Here is a 22,602-nt window from a genome sequence, read left to right as displayed (position 1 = left end):
GAAAATTTATGACCAACCTAGACAGCATATTAAAAAGCAGAGACATTATTTTGCCAAAGGTCCGTCTGGTCAAACAATGGTTTTTCCAGTGGTCATGTATGGATGTGAGAGTTGGACTATAAACAAAGCTGAGCACCAAAGAATTGATGCTTTTGAACTGTGGTGTTGGAGAAGACTCTTGAGAGTCCCTTAAACTGCAAGAAGATCCAAGCAGTTGATCCTAAAGGAAATCAGTCCTGGGTGTTCATTGGAAGGACTGATATTGAAGCTGAAACTCCAATACTTGGGCTACCTGATGCGAAGAACTGACTCATTTGAAAAGACCCTGATGGGAAAGATTGAAGGCAGGAGAAGGGGACAACAGAGGATGAGATGGTTGGATGGCATCAACAGCTCAATAGGCATGATTTTGAGTAAACTCTGGGAGCTGGTGATGGACAGGGAAACCTGGAGTGCTCTAGTCCATGGGGTTGCAAAATGTTGGACATGAGTGAGCGGCTGAACTGACTGAACTGAAACACAGATAGAAATGAAACCAGCATGGTGTAAAAGTATCAAAAGATCTGCACTGAAAAAATCCAAAGGTGGGAGACCTCTGGGTTCCAGTTCTGCATTAAAGGGTTTAGAAATCCTTCCTTTATTTCTATCCTTCACATTTAGTCTGAGAAACTATATGATATTTTTTATTTCAATTCCTTTGCTAAAAGTTTGGGAAAACTTGTGGTTTCTGGTCCCAGATGTAAAAAGCTTGGAAACTGCCACTCTGCTCTAAAGACAACTAAAAAACTAGCTCAGTTGGTAAGGAATCTGCCTGCAGTGCAGGAGACCCGTGTTTGATCTATGGGTCAGGAAGAGCCCCTGGAGAAAGAAATGGCTAACCCTCTAGTATTCTTGCCTGGAGAATCCCATGGACAGAGGAGACTGATGGCAGAGGAACCTGGTTGGCTGAAGTCGATGGGAGTGCAAAGAGTCAGGCACGACTGAGTGAGTAACACTTTGACTAAAAAATTAACAAGTCTTCCAATAGCCATAAAAGAGGGGGAAATACAGAGCAGACCCCTGTCTCCAAGACTGGAGAGAAAGGTAAATTCAGGGAATCATGGCTTAGTGGAACAGAGACTCAAGAGGGAGACATAAGAGCAACCAGCGTCAGGACAGGGAAATTTAAAATGTAATGGATGAACTGCTAGAGATTTATTTTAGACAACCCTGACAGTTAAAATTCCATTTGGAGGACTTCCCTGGTGGTCCAGTGGTTAACAATCTGCCTGCCAAAGTAGGGGCCACAGGTATGATCCCTGGCCTGGAAAGCTCCGACATGCCAGAGGGTAACTAAGCCCATGAACCACAACTATAGAGCCCATGCTCCAGAGCCTGGGGGCTGCAGCTGCTGAAGCCTGTGCACCCCAACTAGAGAGCAATCCCCACTCACTGCAGCTACAGACACCCACATGCAGCAACAAAGACTCTGCAGAGCCCAAAATAAACTAATTTAAAACAAAAATGTATGGGGACCAAGGCCTACCGGAGCTTCCTCTAGGAAGAATATGAGGGATTTATCTAAAGGACCTTGACCAGGTTCCCACAGTAAAAACATAGAACATATAACACCAAGGTGAACTTTGGATGATTATGATGTGCTAAAGTAGGTTTATCAATTGTATAAGTGTACCACTCTGGTGGTGGATGTTGATAATAGGGAGATTATGCATGTAAGGAGGTGAAACTTTAGTTTCAGTTCAGTCCCTCAATTGTGTCCGACTCTTTGGGACCCCATGGACTGCAGCACACCAGGCTTCCCTGTGCAACACCAACTCCTGGAGCTTGCTCAAACTCATGTCCATCCAGTTGGTGATGCCAACTAACCATCTCATTTTCTGTTGTCCCCTTCTCCTACTGCATTCAATCTTTCCCAGCATTGGGGTTTTTTCCAAGGAGTCAGGTCTTCACTCTAGGAGGCCAAAGTACTGGAGTTTCAGTTTCAGTATCAGTCCTTCCAATGAATATTCAGGACAGATTTCCTTTGGGATTTACTGGTTTGATCTTCTTGCTGTCCAAGGGATACTTAAGAGTCTTCTGCAGCACCACAGTTCAAAAGCATCAATTCTTTGGTGCTCAGCTTTCATTACGGTCCAAATCTCACATCCTTACATGACTACTGGAAAAACCATAGCTTTTATTTGACAGAATTTTGAGGACAAAGCAATGTTTCTGCTTTTTAATATGCTATCTAGGATTGCCATAACTTTTCTTCCAAGGAGCAAGTGTATTTTAATTTCATGGCTGAGTCACCATCTGCAGTGATTTTGGAGCCCAAGAAAATAAAGTTGTCACTGTTTCCACCATTTCCCCATGTATTTGCCATGAACTGAAGGGGCAGGATGCCATCATCTTCATTTTTTGAATATTGAGTTTTAAGCCAGCTTTTTCATTCTCCTCTTGCACTTTCATCAAGAGGCTCTTTAGTTCCTCTTCACTTTCTGCCATATGGGTGGTGTCTTCTGCATATCTGAGGTTATTGATATTTCTCCTGGCAATTTTGATTCCAGCTTGTGCTTCATCCAGCCCTGGGATTTTGCATGATGTACTCTGCATATAAGTTAAATAAGCAGGGTGACAATATACATCCTGGACATACTCCTTTCCCAATTTGGAACCAGTCTTTTGCTCCATGTCTCATTCTAACTGTTGCATCTTGACCTGCATACAGATTTCTCAGGAGGCAGGTCAGATGGTCTGGTATTCCCATCTCTTTCAGAATTTTCCACAGTTTGCTCTGATCCACAGAATGAAAAGCTTTGTTGTAATCAATAAAGCAGAAATAAATATTTTCTGGAACTCTCTTGCTTTTTCTGTGATCCAATGGATGCTGGAGATTTGATATCTGGTTCCTCTGCCTTTTCTAAATCCAGCAGTTCATGTACTTTGGAGACTCACAAGGAGAATTTTGAGCATTACTTTGCTAGTTTGTGAGATGAGTGAAATTGTACAACAGTTTGAAAATTCATTGGCACTTCCCTTTTTTGGGGGACTGGAATGAAAACTGAACATTTCCAGTCCTGTGGCCACTGCTGGGTTTTCCAAATTTGCTGGCATATTGAGTACAGCACTTTCACAGCACCATCTTTTAGAATTTGAGATAGCTCAACTGGAATTCCATCACCTCTGCTAGTTTTGTTTGTAGTGATGCTTCCTAAGGCCCACTTGACTTCACATTCCAGGATGTCTGGCTCTAGGTGAATGATCACATCATTGTGGTTATCTGGGTCATGAAGATCTTTTCTGCATAGTTCTTCTGTGTATTCTTGCCACCTCTTCTTAATATCTTCTGCTTCAGTTAGGTCCATACCATTTCTGTCCTGTATCGAACCCATCTTTGCATGAAATGTTCCCTTGGTATCTCTAATTTTCTTGAAGAGATCTCTAGTCTTTCTCATTCTGTTGTTTCTCTCTATTTCTTTGCATTGATCACTGAGGAAGTATTTCTTATCTCTCCTTGCTGTTCTTTGGAACTCTGCATTCAGCTGGGAGTATCTTTCCTTTCCTCCTTTGCCTTTCACTTCTCTTCTTTTCTCAGCTATTTGTAAAGACTCCTTAGACAACTGCTTTGCCTTTTTGCATTTCTTTTTCTTGGGGATGGTCTTGATCACTGCCTCCTGTACAATGCCACAAACCTCTTTCCATAGTTTTTCAGGCACTCTATCAGATCTAATCCTTGAATCTATTTGTCACTTCCAGTGAATAATCATAATGGATTTGATTCAGGCCATATCTGAAATGGTCTAGTGGTTTTCCCTATTTTCTTCAATTTAAGTCTGAATTTGGCAATAAGGAGTTCATCATCTGAGCCACAGTCAGCTCAAGGTCTTGTTTTTGCTGACTGGATAGAGCTTCTCCATCTTCGGCTGCAAAGAATATAATCAATCTGATTTCAGTATTGACCATTTGGTGATGTCCATGTGTAGAGTCTTCTCTTGTGTTTGTGGAAGAGGGTGTTTGCTATGACCAGTGTGTTCTTTTGGCAAAACTGTTAGCCTTTGCCCTGCTTGATATTTGTACTCCAAGGCCAAACTTGCCTGTTACTCCAAGTATCTCTTTGTTTCAAACTCTTGCATTCTAGTCCACTATGATGAATAGAACTTTTTTTGTGTGTGTGTGTGTGTGTGTGTTAGTTCTAGAAGGTCTTATATGTCATCACAGAACTGTTCAATTTCAGCTTCTCTGGCATTACTGGTCGGGGCATAGACTTGGATTACTGTGATATTGAATGGTTTGCCTTGGAAACGAACAGAGATCTTTCTGTCATTTATATATATATATATATATATATATATTTGAAAATTAATTTGTGCTTTCAATTTTGTACCTCTTCTGCATTCATAAGTCTTCATGAGAATAATGAGAAAAAACTTGTTGCTGAATTGGTAGTTAAACACAAGTGTTATTTTTTGGTAAGATAATTTAGGAAGTTTATATTATAACATGAACACAACCAAGCCAATAGTTGCTTGTATAATTCCTGATAAAATCCATGTAATTTTCTCTGTCAGAGAGTTGAAGAAGAGTAAAATTTAATGCCAATGACATTTGATTTAAGATGCCAGAATATTCAGTTTGATCCAAAGAAAGGCATGAAGTCAGACTGAGCCTAATAATCAAGTATGGAAAACAAACAGACTAAGTTATAGGCACTAACTCTACATTCCATACAGGACATACATAGTGCCCTGCAACATCTCAGGGAAATTTGAAACTAAAATTTGATATTGATTATTATAAGATCTGTAAGCAGCCTACGTGAGTACTTCAGCCTTCCACTCTGTTAGGGAAGCCCTTTCTGTGCCTCAGTTTCCTTATTCTTAAGATGGGAACAACAGTGCTTCCTGAGGTTGCCTTGGTGATTAAATCATTTAAGCTTGAAAATAACTTAGAGCAGTATTTGAAAGTGAGAGTGAAGTTGCTCAGTCATGTCTGACTCTTTGTGACCCCATGGACTGTAGCCTATCAGGCTCCTCCATCCGTGGGATTTTCCAGGCAAGAATACTGGAGTGGGTTGCCATTTATTTAGTACATAGTAAATTCTTCAATGTGAATGTGCTTTGCTTCAGTGGTGTCTGACTCTTTGCCACCCCATGGATGATAGCCCACCAGGCTTCTCTGCCCATGGGATTTTCCAGGCAAGAATTCTGGGGTGGGTTGACATTTCCTCCTCCAAAGGAGGAGGGATTCCCAGGGACTGAACCCATGTCTGTTACATCTCTTGCACTGGCAGGTGCGTACTATAGGGAGGCAGAGTTGTCTCTACTGATGACTTCATAGCTTTGAAATTGCTTTCCAGAGAACAAAAAAGTGAGCCTTGACCTATGAATCAAAGCATAAAGTCATCCTTTTTATTTAGTCTTTTGTCTTAAGGACATAAAAGGATCAACCAAGCAGAGGAGTGATTAACACTGAGTTTCTTTCTGTGTATTTACCTAGAGGCAAAATCAATGAGCATCCCCAGTTAATAATAAAAAGTGATAAATGAATAAGTAATCACATACTTTCTTGAAGGAAGTTATGTCTCAGCCTTGAGGTAGCTGTCAGTCAATTATTGACAGACTGATTTCTGCACATGAATATAATGATGCATATCTTTAATGATAAACATATAATGCAGCTTCTTTCATTTATTAGGTTGGTGCAAACACAATTGCAGTTTTGGACCATGAATTTTATTAATACTTCCAAATGAAAAAATAACTGACTTTTTGTCACAATGTTGCCCATGTTAAAAAAGGTCCTAAAGAAGGGCAAGGAAGCCACAGTGTACTGAATTTGTAAAGCAAAAGAAGCCCAAAATGTTACCCTAAAAGTCTCATTATGTCAATAATGTGAAGAAATGAACTCTACTTCCAAAAAGTGCTTTTGTTTCCCTGGTATGTGACTTATTTTTAACCTGACATGTTTACTATTATCAGAAGCACATGTAATTCATCTCCACAGGTAAACATCAGGCACGTTATGGAAGACTGGAAAAGGTAAAAGCACACGACAATAGTGAAGTAGAGTTCCTTTTGTCTTGCCCACATGTTTCCATTATAAATTAGCACAGTGATGTTTTGTGTATTATCTTAGTGAACAGTAACCCATGCTACTGATGGAACAAATTTTCTACATATTATGTGTTAAAGACATATTATGTCTTTAAACTCAGATAGATTGCTGATCATGATTCAGAATGCAATAGAATGCTTTGAAATATTGATTTAGTTAATGATTCTGACCTGAAACACATTATCTGAAATCATTCTGACCTGAAATACATATTATGAAAACACTTGTAAAAACCTAATGTTGCATGAACTTGGGATATTATTTTACTGTGACATTAAGTCATGTCTCATTTTTCTGGGTCCAAATCATTAGAGAATTCTACTGATATACCTTAGGCCAGATTATTCTAGAATGCTTAAATTGTGTAGAATTATTAGACTTTGTTGTGGCAAAATTTAATGGATATAGAAGATATAGCAAAAATAATTAGCCATGTTCCACTTCAGGAAATTCACTCCCTGGTGGCTTATGGCAAGCTATGATGTTGGAAACTAATTGGGGTTGAAATAAAGTCTTTGGTATCCTCAAATTTTTTACAGCCTTTTTAGTCATGGATATGGTTAATATTCAAATCATATATAATTTGCAATTAGATGTTATAATAAAATTTATTGAATATAAACTGGGAAAGCAAATATTGAAGTCTTTTATGGGTTCCAAAAGAAAATCCACAGATATTAAATAAAAAAAAAAGAAGTGGACTCACAGAAAAACTGGGTATGGTGTTTTGAATGTCAGATCATTTTCCATCCAAGGAAAGATATCCTCTTGGGATTTGGGAGTTTGTGTATGCAGTAGTGTAATGATATGGGAAATAAAGATTTATGACTCAGAGTTTAGGCCTTGTATATCCATTTCTTCCATGGAAATATATGGCATATGAGCCAAGAAAAGAAGAAAACAGGTGATAAATATATCAGGGGATCCCCAGAATATACAGTCAGGGCAAAGTCAAGCTATAAAGTTTGCTGAATTTGAGACAAAAAGGAGTAATAAGAAAAGGAGTATAAAAGGAAGCCAAGAAAAGAGAAAAGTTTTACAAACCTCAGTATGGAATAAAATGTGTGTGCATAGAGAGGAATCAATGGTATTAAATACGACAGAGTTAGAAGTAGGTTGGCCACAGAGAACAAATGGTTTTTGACAATGAAGCAACCAGGATTTAAATAGACAGGTGAAATTAGAGATATTTTGACTATGTAAGAACTGATTACAGGACTTCCCTGGTGGGTCAGTGGCTAAGACTCCACATTCCCAATGCAAGGGGCCGGGGTTTGATCCCTTGTCAAGGAACTAGATCCTACACACTGCAACCAAAAGCTTGCATGCCACAACTAGAAGAACTAGTGTGCTGCAACTAAGACCTGGCCAAGTCAAATAAATGAAATAAAATAAATACTAAAAAAGGGAGTTATTATGAAGGATAATGATGGAAATAGTGTAGTTTCTTCTTTCAAGAGTCATAGTGAAGAAGAACAGAAGAAGGAAGGGTATATTCAAAGAGAAGGCAGATTATCATTCTGTTTTTAGCACAAGAGACTTTTGAAAGTGTCTGTAGACAGAAGAAAGCAAGAGAGAAAATTTAAAGATATAGTAAAAATTAACTGATCAAGAATATGAAGTCTAGTCAGAGGTAAAAAGAGAAGCAATCTGGTTTATAGGTATATTTATGGGAAAGTAGACAGGATCTGAGGAGAAAAAAAAAAAACAACAACATTTATTCAGCACTTATTTTGCCAGGTTTGCATCTTTATGTCCAATTTTCTATAGGAAAATGTTTTCCTCATCATTCTTTAAGGTCATAGAATATTATTGCTAAATGTTTTTTAAAATAAATACTTGATTAAGAAACAATTGGTTTCAAGAAGAAAGCTGCTCACACTCAAAAATTTCCATTAACATCTTATTCCAATCCACTACCCACTCATTTTCATCAATCAGCAAATATTTATCAAACTCCTGTTATGTGTCAGACACAATTCCTGGTGTGTGTGTGCTAAGTCGCTTCAGTTGTGTCTGACTCTTTGTAACCCTACAGGCTGTAGACCGCCGAGTCCCTCTGTCCATGGGATTCTCCAGGCAGGAATACTGGAATGGGTTGCCATTTCCTTCTCCAGGGGATCTTCTGTACCCAGGGATTGAACCTATGTCTCTTACGTCTCCTGCATTGATAGGCAGGTTCTTTACCACTAGTGCCACCTGGGAAGCCCATACTCTAGATAGGTCCGGTAAATAACACTTATTTGAAAAAAAAAAGGAAACATAATATTCTGACTTTGAGAACGTTGTGAGGAGGATAAGATATATAACATGGATGGCAGTAGCTATAGAGCTGTGTGAGTTGGTAGTCTGAAAGCATTTTCTCTAAGAAGATGCTTGATTTGAGACCCAAACATAAGAAATTAAACCATTTAATTTTGCAGACAGAGTATTCCTAGAAGAGCGAGCCATCAAGTGTGATTTACCAGAAAAGAAATAAGAAATACCTGGACTATTCAAGAAACAAAGGTCACAGTTGCTGTGATACATACAATCATAGGGTTAGTTTAGAAGGAGATGCATTTGGATGGTAGACTGGGACCAGAATGTGTTGAATATTAGCAGTGGGGACTGGTCAGATTAGAGATGCATTTTCAAATTAGAGAGGATACAAAGGATATAGAGGAATCAAAGATCATGTCAGGACTTAGTTATTAAACTGAACAGATATCATGTTTAATGAGTTGGAGAAGACATGGGTAGACTGTATTTTGGTGGGAGCTTTTTAAAAGGAAATCGATAATACCTTTGAAGATACCTATTAGTGATAAACATAAAAATACTATGGCGGCAGAAATTTGGTGATTACTGAAGAAGTGAATGCCAGCAAAGAAAGCTGAAGGAGGATAATGACAGGGGGGTGGGGGGGAATTAAGCTATGTATTGACAGTATCACAAAAAACAAACAGTGTGTCTGAAGGGAAGAATGGGAGCAGGTTTTTAGGGTGCTGTGTGGTACTACATGGAGAAGGAATTGGCAACCACTCCAGTATTCTTGCCTAGAGAATCCCGTGGACAGAGGAGCCTGGTGGTCTGCTGTCCATAGGGTTGCACAGAGTTGGGCACGGCTGGAGTGACTGAGCATGCATGCATGCATGCAGTGGAGAAGGAAATGGCAACCCACTCCAGTGTTCTTGCCTGGAGAATCCCGGGGACAGGGGAGCCTGGTGGGCTGCCGTCTATGGGGTCGCACAGAGTCGGACACGACTGAAGCGACTTAGCAGCAGCAGCAGTGGTACTACAATTGTTGTTATTATACATTTGCCCAAACTCATAGATTGCACACCAAGAGTGTACTGTAATATAAACTATGGGGTGATAATGATGCATCAATGTAGGTTCAGTAATTGTAACAGATCTACTATTTTGGAGGAGGATGTTGATAATCAGGCAGGCTATGCATGCATGAGAGCAGAGGGTGTGCAGGAAATCTCTGTACCTGAAGCTTAACATTGCTATGAACCTAAATTGACTCTAAAAATATAGGCTACTTGAAAAAAAAAAATGAACACAAGGCATTGGCTATCAGCTTAAGCATGAGGACGGCCATCAGCAACCTGTCTCAGTGAAACTGTGAAAGAGAGTCCTCCTGGACTTGGCTTAGCATGGAAAAATGGGGGCTATAGCCATATTTCCCAGAAACATCACTGTGAAATGGATATAGTTTGGCAGTTTCCAAGCACTTAACTGATTATGTTTGAAGTCTTTTGGAATATATATGTATGTATTTCATTTGACTCTGACATGGAATAGAGGCTTTCTGTAAAATAAAAGTGAGCTTTTGAGTTGGTTTTAAATGTTAATAACAGCAAACATTTACAGAGCACTTAACCTGTGCCAGATACTACTTGACATGGATAGGTCCTTGCATCAGTATGATGTGCATTTTTTTTTTTTTTACCATTTTGCTAAGGAGGAAACTGAAATGTAGAAATTAGAATTTCCCAAGTTTATTAGGCAGATCTAAGAGTAGAAATGATCTAGACTCTGAAACAAGCACACAAATATGAAATGATGGTAGAAAGTGTCTACTGCATTCAAGGTGTTGAGTAAAGTTAGTGAGTGGGTGCTGTGAAATGCTACACCCATTGCTGAGTGTCATGAGACTAAAGAACTCTTCTCAAAGTTTCTGTTAAGGAAGTAAATTGAGGATGCCAGAGCCAAGTCAGAAGAAATTCTAGAATGATCAGTACAAGATGGATGCACTCATACTGCAACAAGAATAGAATACAGAGATTAAAAAAAAAAAGGATGGAGTTAAAAAGGAAATGCAAGAATTGAGATCTGTGTGTCAAATAAAGTTTATAAATGGATACTTTTGAGGTGGCTTTTTTTTTCAGTGTTTCTAGTGAACATTGACCCAAGTAAGCCAAGTTTTTTAAAAGGTGAGTGACCAAAATAGATTGTAATGAAAATATGAAATAGAGATATAGGAGTGATGTAAGAAAGATACAAAGGGTTATGAAGCTTAAAAACAGTGAGGTGGTGCATGAAGGATGAGAAAAGTTTTCAGAGAAAAATGGCCAGTAAAGATGGATCTTAAAAAATGGATGAGGACTTAGTTACTAGTGATTAGAAGGAAGTGTATTCTAAGTAGAGAAAGCAGCCTTAGTACTTCATCAAACCATTCATTCATCCATCTATTCATTCATGCAGCATGTATTTATTGACCTATTGTGTGCACAGCACTTTTAAAGTACTGTAAACCAGAGCATGAAAGAATAATTACAATACCAACATAATTTGCTGCTATTACATGAAAGTCAACTATTTTCAGTAGTTATACAAATGGTTATTTCAGACTTAAAAACATCTTAGAAAACTGGGAACAATAAAATACATAGTGTGTTTTACACTGAATAACACAGAACATCATATATATATATAGCATGTGTAATAGAAATGAATTATTCTATAAACATAGCCAATATAACAAACATTTGTATACATTTTACTATACCTTTAATATATTCAGTTCTCTGAGAAACATTTTTGTCTTACCTGCCCTATGCCTCTTTGTTTATAAATACAATTAAATATGTAGCATAATTTAAAATTGCATGGTTTAAGAAAATAGCTATCTACATAATAATTATTTTATATAAATGCATGCCTTATTATGAAACTCTAGACATTGTCTACTTACTATAAACTCCACACGATATTTGAAATTGATTAATTTCAGCTGAAGTTTAGGAGTAAGTTTACTCAATTATTTTTGTTGTACCCAGTGTTTAATGATTCTAATTTTTTTTAAATTATATTGCTTAATAATCCACAAACAAGCTTTACATCACATTACAGATTTATTTGCTTTTTGTTTCCATTTTACTTAACAAGGTGTTTTGACCATTAATTCTATTTAATCATGTCTTTGATTACTAGTACTTTATCATCCTATACTTAGACATAGACATTACACATTTTAATTTTTCTTCATTGATAAAAGGATTATTGAGTTCCAGTTTAGTCGCTCAGTCGTGTCCAACTCTTTTAGACCCCATCAACTGCAGTACACCAGGCCTCTGTGTCCATCACCAACTCCCGGAGCCCACCCAAACTCATGTCCACTGATTCAGTGATGCCATCCAACCATTTTATTCTCTGTCATCCCCTTCTCCTCCTGCCCTCGATCCTTCCCAGCATCAGGGTCTTTTCAAATGACTCAGATCTTCGCATCAGGTGGCCAAAGTATAGGAGTTTCAGCTTCAGCATCAGTCCTTCCAATGAACACCCAGGACTGATCTCCTTTAGGATGGACTGGTTGGATCTCCTTGCAGTCCAAGGGACTCTTAAGAGTCTTCTCCAACACCACAGTTCAAAAGCATCAATTCTTCAGCACTCAGCTTTCTTTATAGTCCAACTCTCACATCCATACATGACTACTGGAAAAACCATAGCCTTGACTAGATGGACCTTTGTTGGCAAAGTAATGTCTCTGCTTTTTAAATATGCTGTCTGGGTTGGTCATAGCTTTTCTTTCAAGGAGCAAGTGTCTTTTAATTTCATGCTTGCAATCACCATCTGCAGTGATTTTGGAACCCCCCCCCCAAAAAAAAATGTATTATAATCTTCACTAATAAAGAGATTTAATTTGTAACTAACTAGAATCATTTTAAGGCTTCCCTTTTGGCTCAGCTGGTAAAGAATCCACCTGCAATGTGGGAGACCTGGGTTTGGTACCTGGATTGGGAAGATCCCCTGGAGAAGTGAAAGGCTACCGACTCCAGTATTCTGGCCTGGAGAATTTCATGGACTGTATAGTCCGTGGAATCGCAAAGAGTCAGATACCACTGAGCAATGTTCACTCACTCAAAATCATTTAAGTCCTTCCTGCTTTCAGGTAAAATATCATGATTTATGTTTAACTACTTGAAATTGATTTTGTGTCTATCTCAATGTATCTTTTTTCATGAAAATGGTTTCTTTCAAAAAATAAATCATAAAACTGTCTCCACACCCTTTCATTGTTCTCACTTAGGGCAACTTAACTTCCAGTTGTTGAAATCTCACCACTATTTGTTGATTCAAAGTTTTCAAAACCACTGAATTTGTATTTTTATCTAGTCCCTTAATTCTAGCAACTTGACATCAGTCAGACAATCAGGCCCTTACTGATACCAGGTCCACATGGTCTTCATGTTATTCTCATAAGCATGGATTGTTTTTGCTTAGTCCATAGGTCATATCTGACTCTTTATGACCGCATGGACTGTGTCCGCCAGGCTCCATTGTCCATGGGATTTCCCAGGCAAGAATACTGGAGTGGGTTGTCATTTCCTTCTCCAGGGATATTTCTGACCCAGGGATCAAATCCATCTCTCCTGCATTGGCAGGCAGATTTCTTACCACTGAGACATCAGGGAAGCCCACATGTGTAGATATTTGACATGAAATTCCGATTATGACCTAGTTCTTTCAGTAGAAGATCTTTCTTATCATCAGATCTGCTATATTTTCAGATTCTAGTCCTCCACCTCATCTGGGACACCATGTCTGTGCCATGTTTTTATCTTCTCTTTCCACAATGTATAAAATAGGAATTATAGTGGTGCATCCTTTATTGCAAAGAATATTTACAGATAACTTAGAAATATATTCATATCTTGTGAGTGTTCATGCAGTGTTGTGCCACATGGGGTATTCATACCATCAGCATCACTCTAGAGGTTCAGCTTCAGACTAAAGATGATTTGATTCTTGAAAGAAAAGAACTGAACTGGGTGAGATTTACACAAATATTACTAAAAATTGAAAAAAAAATTGTGCAAATCATGTAAATCACTGCTTCTTACTTTTCAGAAAAACTGAGGTCACTTAAACCAACATTCTCTGGGGAGGTTATGTTGCTTGTATCTGAAGTATGTTTTTATAATTTTTGACATAATTTTTATTTAATTATGTTGGACAGCACTTAGCAATTAAAGACAGCATATTTTGACCATGAATTCTTAAGGCAGTTCTATAAAGTGACACTTGTGTTCACTTTTGTGGAAACGAAGGATTTGTCTTGATTGCTGATTTGCCTTTTATACCATTTGATGTTTTATAACTGTGACATATCTGTGAGTACAAGAATAAATGTGCTGAAGTAGAGAAATATGCAAGAACAGGGTTTGTTTTTTGACTTTGTTCTCTAGCTGAGGTGAAGTTAAAAAAAAAAAAAAGACTGAAGTTTTATATGATAAACTCATACCTCTCAAATGTACTTACTACAAAAAGAAATGTTAATTTTCTATTGCTGAAATATATCCTAATAAGTTTTATTTAGGATGAATGAACTGATAACATTTAAAAATTATTTGAAAAATAAAGGTTAAGCAAAGGACATTCTTCATAACTAAATGAATAAAATAAAAGATTTTGCTTGCTTTTCAGTAAGCTTCAAATTTTGGAAGTTTTTAATTTATAGAAAAATTGAAAGGTTAATAGAATTCCCATACACCCTCAAACTGTCTCCTCTATTATGGACATTTTATAAAATATGGTACATTTGTCACAATTAATGAACAAATACAAATACACTATTATTAAAGTATCTAGTTTACTCAGATTAACTTAGTTTATATTTAATGTCTCTGTTCTCTTCCAGGATCTGACCCAAAGTCCATCACTTTTAGTACTGACGTCTCCTTAGGCTCCTCTTGGCAGTGACAATTTCTTAGACTTCCTTGTTTCCTTGTTTTTGTCTAAGAATTCTCAAAATTATCGGCATGGCAATGATGACTTCCAGGTTCTTTATATGTTGGAGCTGAAACTGGAGTTTGAAATTATATTTTCAACTTTTCACTGATTAATGTCATTCCTCTCTATATGCTTGAAAAGGGAGATTATGGTTTGCCACATTGCCTTGGCAGTAATTTTTAATTAAATATTTGATGAGCAGGAATTAAAATTTCCTGAGGAACTTCAAAACATCTAACAGCAGGTAAATTTGTTTTTAATTTTGTTTTTTTTTAATTTTTAAAACTGTTTTTAACATGAGGTTAAGACAACTGTGATACTTACCATATGCTTGTGTAGGAACATGTTTCGTGCATCTGTTATTTTACTGATTGATTAGGAATACATTATGAGAATAATGAATTTGAAACCTTTCTAGTTGCTGGCATCTATTACAACCTTAGTCCTAAAGACATGGTAATTAGCCACCAACAGTGAAGTCAGTTTTGGAAAAAATAAATATCAACTTCCTGAAGTAGAATATAAAACCAGGCTAAAATAAGGCTTCTTTTTTGGTTTTGCTTTTTTAAAAAACTAAATCAAGAATAAAAGTTATCATAAGAATGAAAATATATTTCCAGGCTTAAAATTACATGAGTGAAATAAATTCAAGCCAAAATGATAGAGAACGCAAAATTTATGAAACAGGAAACCTGTTGAAGTATATGGTTAATTAAATTTCTAAAACAATGAATCCAAATCAAAGTAATGTTAATGCATATTAATTTAATCCTTCAGATGTTTATTTGGTACTATTACATACTAAATCCCCATTGGAGAATAAACATAAAAATTATAGAGATTTTTCTTTGAAAAGACTGATTCTTATGCCATAATGAATATATACATCTGTATGGGATATTATAGGTCATTGAATCCAACATCCACATTCAGAGACCAGGAAACTGAAGACCAGAGAATTCCTTATAAGGTGAATGTCATGATCTCAAAATCCTGATTCTTTGCTATAGTGGAAGAAAAGAAAAAGACATGTATATAAAAAATAACAAAAGTATATTACAAAAGATAATGTGTTACATGTTACCAGAAAATACTGATGAAATGCTGTATATATGAAAATTGTTTCATGGAAAGGAATTCAAAAGCCACTTCTATTAATATTTTGAAATTACTACTTCAGTACCCAAAGTGACGTCCTCAGGGTAAATAGAGATCAAGGTTCTCATCAGAACTTGAAAATATATTCAGTTTATCTAGCTGTTTAAAGTAAAAGATAGCTTCATTTATCACAATAGTTTCTGACTAGAAGATCCTGTTTTTTATCTCTATAGCTTTCTCTCTATAGTTAGTTCCTGTCAAAATATTTCGCATGTAATCACAAAACTTTAGCCAACTATCTCATACCTGTCTTCAGTGTTTCTGTTCCAAATAGGTATAGGTAACACTTATCAAATATTGAGTAAACAATATGCTAGAAAAATCACAACACCTTCAGTAATCATCTGTTTCCAATAATACAGCCCCAAAATAGTAGTTAGTAGAATGTGTGTAATTTTACAACTAATGTGCTTGGCAGTAGCACTAAAATCAACATTTGGTGATAAAGTTATTTCTGGCAGTATGTGTTATTTTTGTCAAAGACAATATATGTGTTAACGTTTGATGAAATTCTCACAAACCATCTAATGGGACAGAAAATGTGCAAGACTACAATAGGCGGCTCCAAATAACTCTTAATAAGGAATTTTCCTCCTTGCATTCTTAGCCTTGTTAGTGCGTATTGGACCTAGCGACTTGCCTCTACTGAACAGAAGGTGCCATATGTTCCACAAATGTGCCATATATGATATAGCTTCCATGATTAGGTTATGAAGGGTTGTGACTTCTGTTTGCTAGCCTTCTCTCTCTTGCCCTCTTGCATACCATGATGTTGCAAGCTTCCATGTCATAAACTTCTTTATGGAGAGACCCATGTGGCAAGGAACCAAAGAAAGCTTCCAGACAAGGGCTCGTAAGGAACTGAAGACACAGTTGAAAACCGTGGGCGGAGTTAAATTCTGCCAATAGTCAGGTGCATAAATTGAAAGGAGACCTTGTGATAACTGCGGATAAGCTGTGCACAGATTCTTGGCTCATAGTAGCCGTGATATAAGTGTATGTGTTATTTTATGCCTGTAAATTTTGGGATCATTTGTTTCATAACAATAAATGACTAATGCATGGTTTTAATGAAAAGTGTATAATGTTAATGACAACGTTCATCATGATGTGCCATGATAAAACTTTTTTCCTAATTGTTATTATAAGAGAATTAAATTGTCTTGCCCTCTACCACTATTTTAATGATTAGAAAAGGAACCAAGGTACAAAAAACCAGGTCTTCCCTGGTGGTACAGTTGATAGGAATCTTCCCACCAATGCTGGGGACATGGCTTCAATCTCTGGTCTGAGAAGATTCCACATGCTGAGGAGCAACTAGGCCTGCGCACCACGACTATTGAGTTAGTATGCTGCAATTACGGAAGCCGGCATGCTCTAGGACCCGCGAGCCACAACTCCTGAGCGCATGCGCTGCTGCGACTCCGGAGCGCATGCGCTGCTGCAACTCCTGAAGCGCTAGAGTCCATACTCCACAACAAGAGAAGATGCTGCAATGAGAAGGTCGCACACCACGACCAGAGAATAGCCCACGGTCTCCTCAACTAGAGAAACCTCACCCACTTTCCAAGAAGTATTTCCATTTAAAAAGAAGAATCTAACATGAAAAATACATTTGAAGTTTAATCGATGCCACTGAAATTAAATAACATGGGGAGCCACTCATCCTTCTTTCCAAGAACTAGGCCACCAATCTCACCTGACTGTGAGACATAAATGTACCTTGAATTCTTACTTGGCAGTAAAATAATTCTTGGAAGATGACAAAGGTTCTCTTCACGATGACAATGGCCATCTGCAAGTTATTTCAAGGTTTTGAATTCTCATCTCAGCAGAAAATTAATTATAAACCTATCTCAGCTTTTAATGGATTTTAAATGATCTAAAAACCCTCTCTGTATTTTTAATGTATAATTCTTTTATATTAATAGCAGACAGATATGAGAAATAAACTTTATGAAGCATACAGAACATCAATAACTCTCCATGTATTTGAGGTTCTATGCTTACATTTTTAAAATGTATATTCTGAATAAGATTAATTTTCTCATAAGAAGCATTTGCAATCTAGCCGAAAATATTTAATAGAAATCTGTGTTATTTCTTTAGAATGAATGCTAATTTTCTCTTTCTTGCTTGTTTAGTATAATTTTTTTCAAAATTAATTTGAAAGTCATTTTCATAACTGCACACAAATATTTTAAAGTATAAGAAAATGTTTTGTTCACTAATCTAAATGTCAAAATTTTTCTAATCAGCAGTAGTATTGTGGACAAAAGTTCCAAATAAGTTACAGAGCCCAAGGAAGCATTGTGAAATGTTTACAGTTAATAATGATCTGGGGAAAATATACTTTTGATAGATGTTGCAAAGAATCAAATTATAACTATATAGCCAATTATACAGTTAGACTATGGGCCAAATGTATCTAATTTTTGACATTTATTAAAATGGGGATAATATAATGGTATCTGTCTTAAATGGCTGTTGTTAGGAGTAAAGAAGTTACAATAGAGAGTTCAAACAGTGCATAGAACTTGTAAAATATGTGTATCATTTATTTTTTCATCATTTTTAGTATCATAATTCTGGCAGGAAATTACAATTGTATTGTTTGATACAAAGAATGCATTCAGATATACTGGCCTTAAAAAATGATGTAACTCACCAAAATAGCACATGATGACCTATATAGCTGATTCATGCCATATAAGTAATCTAGAGTAAGAATTACATTTTCTTTCATTTAATAATTAAAATAGGCAGATAGGGGCTTTCCTGATGGCTTAGACAGCTATGGATTCATCTGCAATGCAGGAGACTCAATCGCTGAGTGGGGAAAAGCCCCTGGAGAAGGGAATGGCAACCACTGCAGTATTGTTGCCTGGAGAATTCCATGAACAGAGGAGCCTGGCAGGCTACAGTTCATGGGGTCACAAAGAACTGGAGACACAGCAGAGGGGCTAACATTTTCACTTTCACTTTCAGATAGGGAGACAGAAAGATGGTGAGAGAATAGACAGATAAGGATAGATGGTATAGATGGGTAGATAGATAGATTGGATGGATAAAACACTCCAGACAACTGCCTTGACATGGTTGTATATAAAACCAACATAAATTTTTCCTCTTTTTCAGCTTATATTTTAGTGTGTGGGGAGGTGCAGGGATATAAGAGATAAGTCTATAAATACCTATGTATTATGTCCCATCATAGAAGGCAATGACACCCCACTCCAGTCCTCTTGCCTGGAAAATCCCATGGACAGAGGAGCCTGGTATACTACAGTCCATGGGGTCGCTAAGAGTCTGACATGACTGAGCGACTTCACTTTCACTTTTCACTTTCATGCATTGGAGAAGGAAATGGCAACCCACTCCAGTGTTCTTGCCTGGAGAATCCCAGGGACGGGGAGCCTGGTGGGCTGCCATCTATGGGGTCGCACAGAGTCGGACATGACTGAAGCGACATAGCAGCAGCAGCGGCAGCAGCAACATGCCCCATGATCATGAATGTTAAATAACATAGGAAGAAAATTAAGAGAAAGAAGGGGTCAGTAGCAGAAGGGTGGGAGGGAATGATATAATTTTAAATAGAGTGTTCAGAAAAAGACTCCTTGAAGAAGAAACACATTTACAGATATTAAACGGGGTGGGACACAAGCCACACAGATGAGGGAGTGTGCTCTTCAGACACAGAAAAATGTTAATGCAAAGTCCCTGAGGTAGAATAGTTCCTGACATGTTACAGGAAAATTTAATAAAATAACTTACCTCATGTCTAAAGTAAAACAAAATTCTAATGTCTAGAGAATATTTTAAATGCTTCTATCTTAAATTTTGGTTCTTACAAATCTAAAATTATAACATTTATAGTAAAGCTTAGTAAGTTTAACAAATTAAAGCTATATATAGCACTTTGAATTTTATAGTGTATTTTTCTTTCATTACATTATTTAATGATTCCAGAAGCCAAGTGAAATAGTATTCCTTTTACAGAAGATAAGATAATGAGGTTAGATTGTTTAGGTAATTTGGTCAAAAATTAAAAAATGCAACTGTAACTCATATCAGCAACAAAATTCCATTTTGTGTGTGTGTGTTGTGGAACATTTCCAAATTGAAAAAATAGCTCAAAATGAGACTGTGATATTTATAGCATTTCAAGATTTTTATACTGATCTTACAAAGTAAATTTATATTTAAACCAGGATTCTAAAATTTTTAATTTTGTGTCATTTCTCATCTCAACTTTTTTTTTAAAAATCATTGCTCAACACTTTCTTTTCATTCATAATGTTTATGTGTGTTATTTTGAGAGGAGAGTGGGGTTTGTTTTGTTTGTAGGGGAGTTCACTTTTAATTGTGTGTAATCAGGGTAGTGGAGTGAGGAAGAGAGGATGAATTCTATGTTACCCTGGAAACAATGGAAGTTAAGGTAGATAAGAGTTTTGGTTAGGAAGGTGAGTTGGGTAACCTGGGCCATAAGAGGGTGGAGAAGTGGGTGGTGGAACTTCATAACTAGGAAAAAAACTATTTTGGAAAAATATTACTAGAGTTTTATGCTTATTCTTTAACTACTGTTTATCTGTTTTATTCTATCCAGGAGTAATATGGTTGATTTATTAATGGAAGGAGGAACAATACTTTAAAACAGAAGAATCAGATAAATGCACACATAGATACAACATACACACATCTGTAGAGCTTGTTCTGACTACACTAGGTTTATTTCCATCCAACTTTTATTTGTTAATGATGAAAATGACATATTCATTTAAAGGTAGAACAATGAAAATTAAGCTCATATAGAATCTTACAGCAAAGTATGTTCTATATTTGCCAAAGATGGTTTGATTTACTATGGAATTGCAGTGCTAAAAACTACAGTTGAAGAAATCCCACATTATACTGCTGCTGTTGTTCAGTCATATCCAATTCTTTGCAATCCCATGGACTGCAGCATTCCAGGCTTCCCTGTCCATCACCATCTCCCAGAGCTTGCTCAAACTCATGTCCATCCAGTTGGTGATGCCATCCAACAAACACTTGCTCTGTCGTCCCCTTCTCCTCTTGAATTCAGTCTTTCCCAGCATGAGGGTCTTTTCCAGTGAGTCGGTTCTTTGCATCAGGTGGTCAAAGTATTGGAGTTTCAGCTTCAGCATCAGTCCTTCCAATGAATATTCAGGACTGACTTCATTTAGGATTGACTGGTTTGATCTGCAGTACAAGCGACTCTCAAGAGTCTTCTCCAACACTACAATTCAAAAGCATCAATTCTTTAGTGCTCAGTCTTTTTATGGTCCAAATTTCACATCCATACATGGCTCTTGGAAAAACCATAGCTTTGAATAGATGGACCTCTGTTGACAATTTAAAGTCTCTGCATTTTAATATGCTGTCTAGGTTTGTCATAGCTTTTCTTTCAAGGAGCAAGCATCTTTTAATTTCATGGCTGCAGTCACCATCTGCAGTGATTTTGGAGTCCCAAAATAAAGGCTGTCACTGTTTCCATTGTTCCCGCAACTATTTCCCATGAAGTGAGGAAATCAGACACGATGATGAGTTTTTTGCATACTGAGTTTCAAGCCAGTTTTTTCACTCTCCTCTTTCACCTTTAATCAACCAGCTCTTTAGTTCCTCTTCACTTTCTGCCAAAAGGATGGTGTCTTCTGGATATCCAAGGTTATTGATATTTCTCCTGGCAATCTTGATTCCAGCTTGTGCTTCATCCAGTCCAGCATTTCTCATGATGTACTCTGCATATAAGTTAAATGGGCAGCGTGACAATACATAGACTTGTTTGTACTTCTTTCCCAATTTTGAACCAGTCCATTGTTCCATGTCTGGTTCTAACCATGCTTCTTGACCTGCATACAGGTGTCTCAGGAGGCAGGTAAGGTGGTCTAGCATTTCTCCATCCTCCCTGCCCCAGTTTGCAGTGATCCACACAGTCAAAGGGTTTAGCATAGTCAATGAAGCAGAGGTAGATGGTTTTCTAGAACTCTCTTGCTTTTTCTATGATCCAATGGATCTAGGCAATTTGATCTCTAGTTCTTCTACCTTTTCTAAATCCTGCTTCAACATCTGGGAGTTTTTGGTTCATGAATTGTTGAGACTAGCTTGCACAATTTTGAAAATTACTTTGCTAGCATGTGAAATGAGTGCAATTGTGTGGTGGTTTGAACATTCTTTGGCACTGCCATGCTTTGGGAATAGAATGAAAACTGAGTTTTTCCTGTCCTGTGGCCACTGCTGAGCTTTCTAAGTTTGCTGGAGTATTGATTGCAACACTTTCACAGCATCATCTCTTAGGTGTCGAAATAGCTCAACTGGAATTCCATCACCTCCACTAGCTTTTTTCATAGTGATGCTTCCTAAGGCCCACTTGACTTCACAACCCAAGATGTCTGGGTCTCAGTGAATGATCACACCGTCGTGGCTATCTGGGTCATTAAGACTTTTATATATAGTTCTTCTCTTTTCTTGCTACCTCTTCTTAATATCTTCTGCTTCTGTTAGGCCCATACCATTTCTGTCCTTTATTGTGCTCATCTTTGTATGAAATGTTCCCTTAGTATCTCCAATTTTCTTGAAGAGGTCTCTAGTCTATCCCATTCTATTGCTTTCCTCTATATCTTTGCATTGTTCATTTAGGAAGGTTTTCTTATCTTTCCTTGTCACTCTTTGGAACTCTGCATCCAGATGGATATATCTTTCCTTTTCTCCTTTGCCTTTTGCTTCTCTTCGTTTCTCAGCTATTTGTAAGGCTCCTCAGACAACCATGTTTGCCTTTCTTTTTCTTGGGGGTGATTTTGATCACCCCCTCCTGTACAACGTTATGAACCTCTGCCATATTTCCTCAGGCACTCTGTCTATCAGATCTAATCCCTTGAATCTATTTGTCACTTCCACTGTATAATCATAAAGGATTTGATTTAGGCCATACCTGAGTGGTCTAGTGGTCTTCCCTACTTTCTTCAATTTAAGTCTGAATTTGGCAATAGGGAGTTCGTGATCTAAGCCACAGTCAGCTCCTGGTCTTGTTTTTGTTGACTGTATAGAGCTTCTAGATATTCAGCTGCAAGGAATATAATCAATCTGATTTCAGTATTGACCCTCTGG

This window comes from Odocoileus virginianus, chromosome 21 (genome assembly GCF_023699985.2).
Source record: "Odocoileus virginianus isolate 20LAN1187 ecotype Illinois chromosome 21, Ovbor_1.2, whole genome shotgun sequence".
Lineage (NCBI taxonomy): Eukaryota > Metazoa > Chordata > Mammalia > Artiodactyla > Cervidae > Odocoileus > Odocoileus virginianus.
The sequence above is the reverse complement of the archived record's forward strand: the minus strand, read 5'-3'. Positions refer to the sequence as shown.